Source organism: Danio rerio, chromosome 8 (assembly GCF_049306965.1).
Source record: "Danio rerio strain Tuebingen ecotype United States chromosome 8, GRCz12tu, whole genome shotgun sequence".
NCBI classification, from domain to species: domain Eukaryota; kingdom Metazoa; phylum Chordata; class Actinopteri; order Cypriniformes; family Danionidae; genus Danio; species Danio rerio.
In genome coordinates, this window is record NC_133183.1 from 52675327 (window position 1) to 52684192 (window position 8866).

At 36.3% G+C, this 8866-nt stretch overlaps 1 long non-coding RNA gene across 1 annotated transcript; it reads left to right on the plus strand.

Moving 5' to 3' along the window:
- Positions 1-830: 830 nt before the first annotated feature.
- On the plus strand, positions 831-4403 carry LOC137496383 (uncharacterized). The gene is made up of 6 exons (XR_011016687.2): positions 831-859; positions 1197-1303; positions 2253-2382; positions 2558-2643; positions 2952-2994; positions 3092-4403. It is a non-coding gene; the product is annotated as an uncharacterized lncRNA (long non-coding RNA).
- The last annotated feature ends 4463 nt before the right edge of the window (positions 4404-8866 follow it).

Genomic DNA, 8866 nt, shown 5'->3' on the forward strand with positions numbered 1-8866 from the left:
CACAGACGAATGGTGCTTCTTTACAGGTGGCATTGCCAACTAATGGTCATATTGAGGCAGCTTTTTTGGAGACCATACATTTGTCTGACATGCTTGCTGATAATAACCATCCAGTGACTGGGTTTTGTAGATTTATTTGCAGAAGAGACAAAGTAGTATGCACGTAAAACATTCCATAATTTTATTTTTTTTACCTGCATATGAAATGATATGAATATTTAAAGGCAACATAAACGGCATTGAACAGCATTAGAAGTTCTCTTAGCGAAGCAAATTTAAGACTTCCCCCATCATCCCATCTTTCCATATCTGTCTCAAAACACACAGGTGATATTTCTACATCAACCTCCTCAGGGTGCAACAATCAACACTCAAAATATGCTCAAATTGTTGGAGCCATAAATAGCTTTTTAAATTAGTTTTTCATGGATGCATTGTTGTCAGTAGCCTATGCCAAAAAGTTTCGAAGTGAAGTTTATGTATAAATTAATTTTGAAAGGATCACGTGCTTATGATTGCTAGCGGCTGGATCTGCAATATCCAATTCACAATGCTCCAATCAGACGACTCCTAAACTACTATAAATATCCTGGGTTACATTCCACTGCTACACAGCAAATTCATCTGAGTTAAATTCTCGGTGTTGAAGCATTTCAGAGTAAAGTGTTGACGTTAAAGAGTTAGATTTTGATAAATGAATATAATAAGAGTTAGAATTGATTTTATTCAGTGCGAAATCAAGGAGTTATCTTTTCTACACTTGGTGGTGTTATTTCCAACATCCGGGAATTCATGCAGCCCCAGTCACTGAAGAATTTTCCAGACGCCATTTTCCATCTGAGGTTTAGAACAGCAACTGGTGAGTAAATGTTGGCATTTTACTACCTAAATGTTGGCATTTTACTGACTTTCTCTAAGGAAATACAGTTGTAAACATATTGTTAAGTTAATAACTTTAAAATGGAGTGACAATTTTAATCTTCTGCGGTTCATTCATGGTCGTTTGTGTATCTAGCTTAACTGCATTACTATTCACTTCTTTTCAATTCAAGAATGTTTTTATACATGCTCACGCATACATAGTGCATAAAAACATCAAATGTACATGTTCAACACATTTCTGTCACGCTTAATGCCATTTTGTGCGTTGTTACCCATCTGTAAAATAAAATCGACACTTCTCCTTTAATTCAAAGCAAACTAGCGAGGGAATCCCCGGAGCAGCCTAGCCTACTCTGCCCGGATGCTAACGGCAACACAGGACGGTTTCCATGAGCTCTGGAGAGTTTCTAAAACATATCTGGTGAGTAAATGAACATATGCTTACTTGTAAAAGGCTTCCTGACTAAAACATATGATTTTTTTGTTATTCGTTAATTTAGTTCTTTTAAACACCGCGGCCCTTTTAAACTGGTTCATTCGTGGCCGTCCATACACCGTTAGTCCATAGACTCGCGTGATAACGTACGCTTGAATTATATTAAGTGTTGACAACCATTAAAGTCGGAATGTTAACATTAATGTCTTTAAATGACCGCGTTTGCACTTTCTCAGACATTTAAGGTTACAGAAGTCTCCCGGAAGTTGCGGGACTAACGTTAACGTTATCCCGCATGACTCCCAGATGCCCAAGTAGATGCCCGCAAATGAATGATAATCTCCCGGAAATCGCGCGTCTCCCGCCCGGTCATTAAACACTTTGCACACCCCTCTCCACCGCATCCCTCCCAGCTCTTCAGGTACGTTGCGCGCAAGTCACCCCCACCGCTCTTCAGGTACGTCGCGCGCAACTCATCCCATTGCTCTTCAGGTTCTCATCTCTCCCGCTACCTCCCGCAAATCAACTCTGTATCCCCCGAAAATTACTTTTCCCAACTCGGGATGTCTGACGTTAGTAAGTTAGGCTATTTATGTAGTCAGGAACATCTTAGTCAAGCTTTTTCTCCCGCATGATATTGTGCTTAAAACTATAGGCTAAACTTAGCATGTACTGTACACAACATTTCCGTTTTATTAAAGACAATTTAGTGCGTTGTAAACAGCCACCTGTCTGTAAAATTAATCAACTGATTCATATTTGAGCAGCCTAATGATGATACAGGTTTGATTTGTAGATTTATTATCAATAATCAACATCTGAATCAAAAGATATCTGAAAAAGTGTGAGGCATACTTTGTGATGTTCATCTCTTCTTTTATCTGAAGGTTATGCATATGTGTTAGATACTAATTTTTTGTTGTTTTTTTAACAGCCACAGTTCTCTATACAATAACACAAGACCCTGTGACGGTGGCTGATTAGAGACGGATGGTGTATTTCCAGAGTTGGTGAAATGACCAAGCACACCTTCTTGGTCATATGTGGTAATTATAATAATGAAGGTATGTTTGATAAAGTTCTGTATTTGTTTCACATAAGCTAAGAGGGTATTAGAGCATTAAAGAATAATGAATGACATGAAGGTGAAAAGTTTTGTATTGTGGGTGAACGGTTACTTAAATAATGTTTTACTCTTTGCTTTGCACTTTTCCTCTTCTGCTTATCCTAATATTTTAGATTATATTTGGACCTGAAACATCTGCTAGACTCCAGGAAAGGTGGCGTCAATACTGGACCTGAAAGGGCCTAACAAGTTGAATCTGGTAAAGAAACATGCACGCGTGCATACACGCACGCACGCACACGCTTACAGAAAAGTGTTGTTTATGAAGTTTATGAATATTTTTTACACTGTGGCCAATATTTTGGGGAAGTCAGCATCACTAAATGATATAAAAGATTTTAAGCTCCTCTAAATTTTGCTCCAAGTGTTGTGTTAAATTCAGGATTCTGGACAGACAGCTGCCTGTTTTTCCAGTTCTAGTCATAGTGGTTAACCTAATTGTTTTTGGAGATCCAACAGTGATGTATGCGTTTTTTCTACTTTTCCATATCCTGTCACCTCAACCAGCTGGGAGAGTCAAGTTGTGGATCATCATGAAGATTTTCAAAAGGTGAGTTTAGATTTCTTGAATGTTTTATTTACTTTAAATGTTCTTTTAAATATATCATAGAATTTGATTGCAATTTGTTTTCAAACATTTTTCTTAGTCATGCTGGAGACTTGAAGAGTTCTTAGATGAGCATCACCCTACAGTATATCCGTGCATCAGGAACCACCAGACGAGCGATCAGCAGCTGCTACATCATCATGGATAAAAAGGTCATCCTGTGGCTGGGAAGCACTTCATTCACAGGACATGCTTGATGAGATTTCCTAGCTCCAGTTTGTTTTCACACAAGTTTACAGCATTTATACCTTCATTTAAACTGCTGTGTTTGATATGGAGGACCAAGGAAACACCCGAAGTGAAAGATTTGCACACCAAGTTGTTTAAAATGTAATTTTACAAGAAAACTATGAGTTCAGAAGAAAACTATGAGTGACGCTATATTGAACTTTCAAATTGCTCTGATGAAACATCAAGTTTGGACCAAAGGACTGAAACAGCCTTTTTGAGCACTGGTCATACATATTTTGTTGATACTGTCTGTACTAATAAAACATTTAAAGCATATTTGACATTGTTGCATTTTAAAAACTGAATGAATTGTTGAAGTGGTGAATGTTTTCAAATAAAATGTTTTTTCTTTTGTAATTTACAGTCTATTTTACCTTTTTACCATATTTACACTCAAGAGAGTTGAATAAAATAACAATATATTGTAGTAAAAAAATTACTACCAGGCGGTGTTAAATATAGTTACATTTTTAACTCTGCCCAGAGTTAAAATTAACCCTTACTTCGGTGTCAATGTGCCAACCCTTTTGAAAGTGTTGATTTAACTCTGTTTTGAGTGGACCCCATGAGACACTTTCAAAGGGTTGAAATTAACACCCATAGAGTTGTTTTGGGTCCCCATATTTTGCTGTGTATCTTCGTTTTGAAGAGTCCCCCCTTCCACCCCTACTCCTTCTTCGTAGATGGGTGACACTGTGGCCCAGTGCATAGCACTGTTGCCTCACAGCAAGAACGTCTCTGGTTCCGGGCTTTACCTAACCAGCAGGTGTTTCTGTGTGGAGTTTGCACTTTCTCCCCGTGCTCACGTGGGTTTCCCCCGGGTTCCCTGGTTTCCTCTCACCGTCCAAAAACATGCAACTTAAGTTAATTGACTAATCCAAATCAGCACCATAGACATGCTTCTAGTATGTAGTTATCTCCAAAGAGCGATCACTTACTGTTCATTGGTTACTACAGCAGGGGAGTTCTCGAGATCTACCTGAGCTCAAACTCCCCTCCCGCCTTGCAACGGGAGCGAGCCGCGGGCTTGAGGATCTTATGAGCTCAGGGCTCTCTACCGAGACAGCATGCCAAACAAGCTTTATAATCAATCATCAGCTAAGTGTGAACTCTTGAAATCCAAAAAACAAAAACAAACAAAAAAATAATAATCATTTAAGTTTTTAAGTACATCAGCATCTTGTAAACATAGCCTTAGTTGTGTATTGCAGTTTTATGCAAATAGAAATGTCAAGCAGAACAACTTTGATCTCTTGATTACTGTTTCATTTGACTTGAGAGGGAAAACTGTTGAAGTACTGTATGTTCCTTGGCTCAGAGAGACTGTGTTCCTTTAAAAAAAATACAATTATGAAGATATGAGTTTAATATAGCCTGAAACATAAGAAGAGACATTAAATATTCTAAGGGTACATTAATTAACTACTAGTTAATCTATGGAAAAATTAGCCTCAGCAAGTGGGTGAAATGGGTCACAATACGTTGATTTAATAACCTCTCAGACACAGTGCACTGTATATATATATCTCACACAGCCTAAAATGTTCAAAACACAGCAAAGGCAAGAACTTAAAGAGAAGCACAGAAAATAAAAGAGCTAAGAAAAAAAGCTCAGAGGAGAGAGCGGGGCGGGTGTGGAGTAAAGGTGCCCCCTGCCTGGCGGGCTGATGAATGCCCCACAGGCCCCAAACCAGTCCAAGAATGAGATAGAGAACGACACAGGAATGCTGGATTGAAGTTGTGCCACCAAAGTGCAGATGAAGCCAGGTGATTTATCTAATACGACTATATGAAAATTAGCTGTCATCTTGCCCGAAACTGAGGGCAAAAAAGGTCACATATTGAGTTTTGACATCAGTCCAATTAAATCATTCCTTCTTAATGTTTCATGAGTAATTTCCATGGTGCTTTGAATGTATGGCAATACACAATAAATGTGTTACTTAAATGTACATTCCATTTAATTTCCAAAACAGAAATATCAAAGGAAACTTTCAGAATTTAAACATTAAACAAATGAATGAATAAAAGATTTCATAATATCAATTATAAATCTTTACTCTAGGTTTTACACATATTTCAACAAAAAATATTTTTATCATTTAAAATATTATAACATTTACCCTGTTTTAAAGACCAGACTTAAACTTATAGTCCCGACTAAAATGTAAGTCTCAATGTGTTGTGTGATGCTTGATTCGGGGATGTTCTCGGGGAGAGGTTTTTGTGATGCGCTACGAGCTAATAGCCTGACAGTGGACACACTACATGACTTATTGTAAACAAAATCAGAAAAGTGTCCCTAATTAATACACACATTCTACATTCAATGTGCGCTTTCTGTAATTTACAAAGTGAAACAACTGTATACTTACTGTACCTATACAAAAATATTTTGGGGTAACTTTTGCAAATTAGTTTTTAAGTTTCATTCATTCATTCATTCATTTTCTTGTCGGCTTAGTCCCTTTATTAATCCGGGGTCGCCACAGCGGAATGAACCGTCAACTTATCCAGCAAGTTTTTACGCAGCGGATGCCCTTCCAGCCGCAACCCATCTCTGGGAAACATCCACACACACACACATTGACACACACTCTCATACACTACGGACAATTTAGCCTACCAAATTCACCTGTACCACATCTTTGGACTGTAGGGGGAAACTGGAGCACCCGGAGGAAACCCACGCGAAGGCAGGGAGAACATGCAAACTCTACACAGAATGTTTTAAAATTATATATTTCAATTTTTCTTTGTTTTGGGAAAATGTGTTATTTAGTTGTATTGATACAGACAGTAATACTGAGAAATTGTTCTACTTTATGAATCTTTTGCTCTTACTTGCTAAATATCCAATGCAAATTCTCCAATGATAAATCGCTTTGTAAAAACACTTTCTGGTTCAGGAAACACGATGGCTAGGAAAACATTATCTTGTCATGCCCTATTTAAAATTCTCCTGTAACATCAGTACTTAATTTTGAATTGCTTACACTTTTAATATTTGATTTTAAGCTTTAATTTATATGTATTTCTTGTTTAACTTATTGTATTTTTTTCTTTACTGCTTTATCCTCATTGTGTCCTCTATAGTTCACAATGTTTTATTATACTGTAATAATTGCTGGCCATTTACTGTTAAAAAAGGGTCCCACTTTATATTAAGTGGCCTTAACTAATATGTACGTACATAAGAATTAATAGTTTGTTACAATGTACTTATTGTGTAAATGCATGTATTTACTGTGTACTTATGCTTGATTAAATACATATATGTAGTTACATCTGTAATTAACTTTTGTAATTACATTTGTAAATACACTGTTGACCATCCCTTACACCTTAACCCACCCTTAAACCTACCCATGCCACCAAACCTGTCCATAACCCAACCTCTATCCCAACTCAAAAGCACCACAAGTGTTCTCAAATACATCATAAACACAGTAAGTACATTGTATTTATTTTTTGATGTAAGTACATAGTAGTTAAGGACACTTAATATAAAGTGGGACCACAAATTTATATATTGACACAAAAAACAAACAAACAAAGAAACAAACAAACAAACAAAAGGGAACGCAACATGATTTTGGCCTCACTGCTCATGCTCCCGGACTATAAAGACCCTGACTTGCACTGGCCCGACAGTGGAAATGCGGCTATTGATTTTTAAATATATGACTCTCTTTGCCTTATTTCTGGACACCATTAATGTTTTTTAACAAATCACATTTATAAAAATGTATTAAAAGTCATAATTTAGGCCTAACTATTTGGTCTAATTTTTGTTTAGTGTTTGTCTGTGAAATCAGGCCTTAATATGATTACTTAAGTATGTTCATTTCAGCTGTTGCACAAAATGATTACTATTAACATTATTTCACCCATATTTAGATTTTTAACAAAGGTCATTTTACAGTTGACACTTTCATTGAAAATGTAATGATTATTATTGCTAATTGAATTACAGCGGCGATCATTTGAAAAAAAAAAAGACATTTAGCAACGAACATAAATATGTTAGTAAACTGCTAAATGCTGAAGTAAAACTGAAATAAAGTAAAATTTGAAAGCAAAAGAAAATTTGTAAGATATATAAACATCACTAAAATATTAATGCAGAGAAGACAAATTGTCTTGATTTCATTAAGCATTTCAAGTTCAGAGCACACATAGACCTGCTGTAATTTTCATAATTAATACTGACACGATTTCAAGTAATTTATTATCCTTTCTGTCGTTTTTAATCCATATTAAGCTCAGTGATCAAAAGCTCCATTGCTCAAATAAGCAAAACCTTAAAAAAAGGGAGGAGTAAAATCCATGGAAAAAGGGCAGAGTTTGCAAGATAAGCCAAATGCTCCTTGCCTTTAATCTATAAAAAAATACTAAATTGCTGCTTTATCTTTTTGCTGAACAGCAGTGACCAACATGAAGGGGATTCTTTGAACTAATAAGTGGAAACAAATGGCCTTTGAGATAAAAAAAAATCCTCCTAGAAGCTGATGACTACAATGGACACTCTTAATATGTCCAAGTTCAGTTAATTCACCATGCACTCGGGTTGAATGAAATGACTGTTCTTTGATGGATGTTAGCATGACCCTAAAAGCAAATTTCCTTCTGAAAGTTACATTTACATTTACATTTAGTCATTTAGCAGACGCTTTTATCCAAAGCGACTTACAAATTACTTGTAATGTCACAGTAATTGTAAGGCACCAGATATAAAGAAACACATTTCTTTTAATATATCAACAGTACTATGTACACTATAGAAGGGGGAAAGTCAGTATTAGCACTATGATGTATTACAAATAGAATGTTACATAGTTGTTTTGAATTCCTTTCACTGGCTTTAGGTGTTTTAAAGTTCATTCAATCATTTTCTTTTTTGGCTTAGTCTCTTTATTATTCTGGGGTCGCCACAGCGGAATTAACCGCCAACTTATCCAGCATGTTTTACGCAGCGGATGCCCTTCCAGCTGTAACCCATCTGTGGGAAACATCCATACACACTCATTCACACTCATAAACTACGGACAATTTAGCCCAATTTACCTGTACCGCATTTCTTTGGACTATGGGGGAAACCGGAGCACCCGGAAGAATTAATTAAATTAATTAATTAGATTGATTTTAATTTTAAATAACTTTAATTTATTTCTTTGGTTTCCATTTTTAAAAGAAACATATTTTGTGTGGGGCTATTTACTTATTATTCATTTTATACAATTACTTGTATTGTTTTCACAGAATCACAGCGGGTGAGAGTTGCAATTAATCTCCAATTTGCTCATTTAAACATTTATGGGTCAAAAACTCTTATCCCTTATGATTTAGACTCTTTCAAATTTAACAGTAATCTTGTCAGGGAGGCGGCATGGTGGCTCAGTGGTTAGCACTGTTGTTCCGGCTGGGCCAGCTGGCCTTTCTGAGTGGAGTTTGCATGTTTGTGTGGGTTTTCTCAGGGTGCTCTGGTTTCCCCACAGTCTAAAGACATGCGCTAAAGGTGAATTGCACAACATTTCTTTATGTTATCCAAACACAAATTGATTATTAACTTAATCGTTTTTTC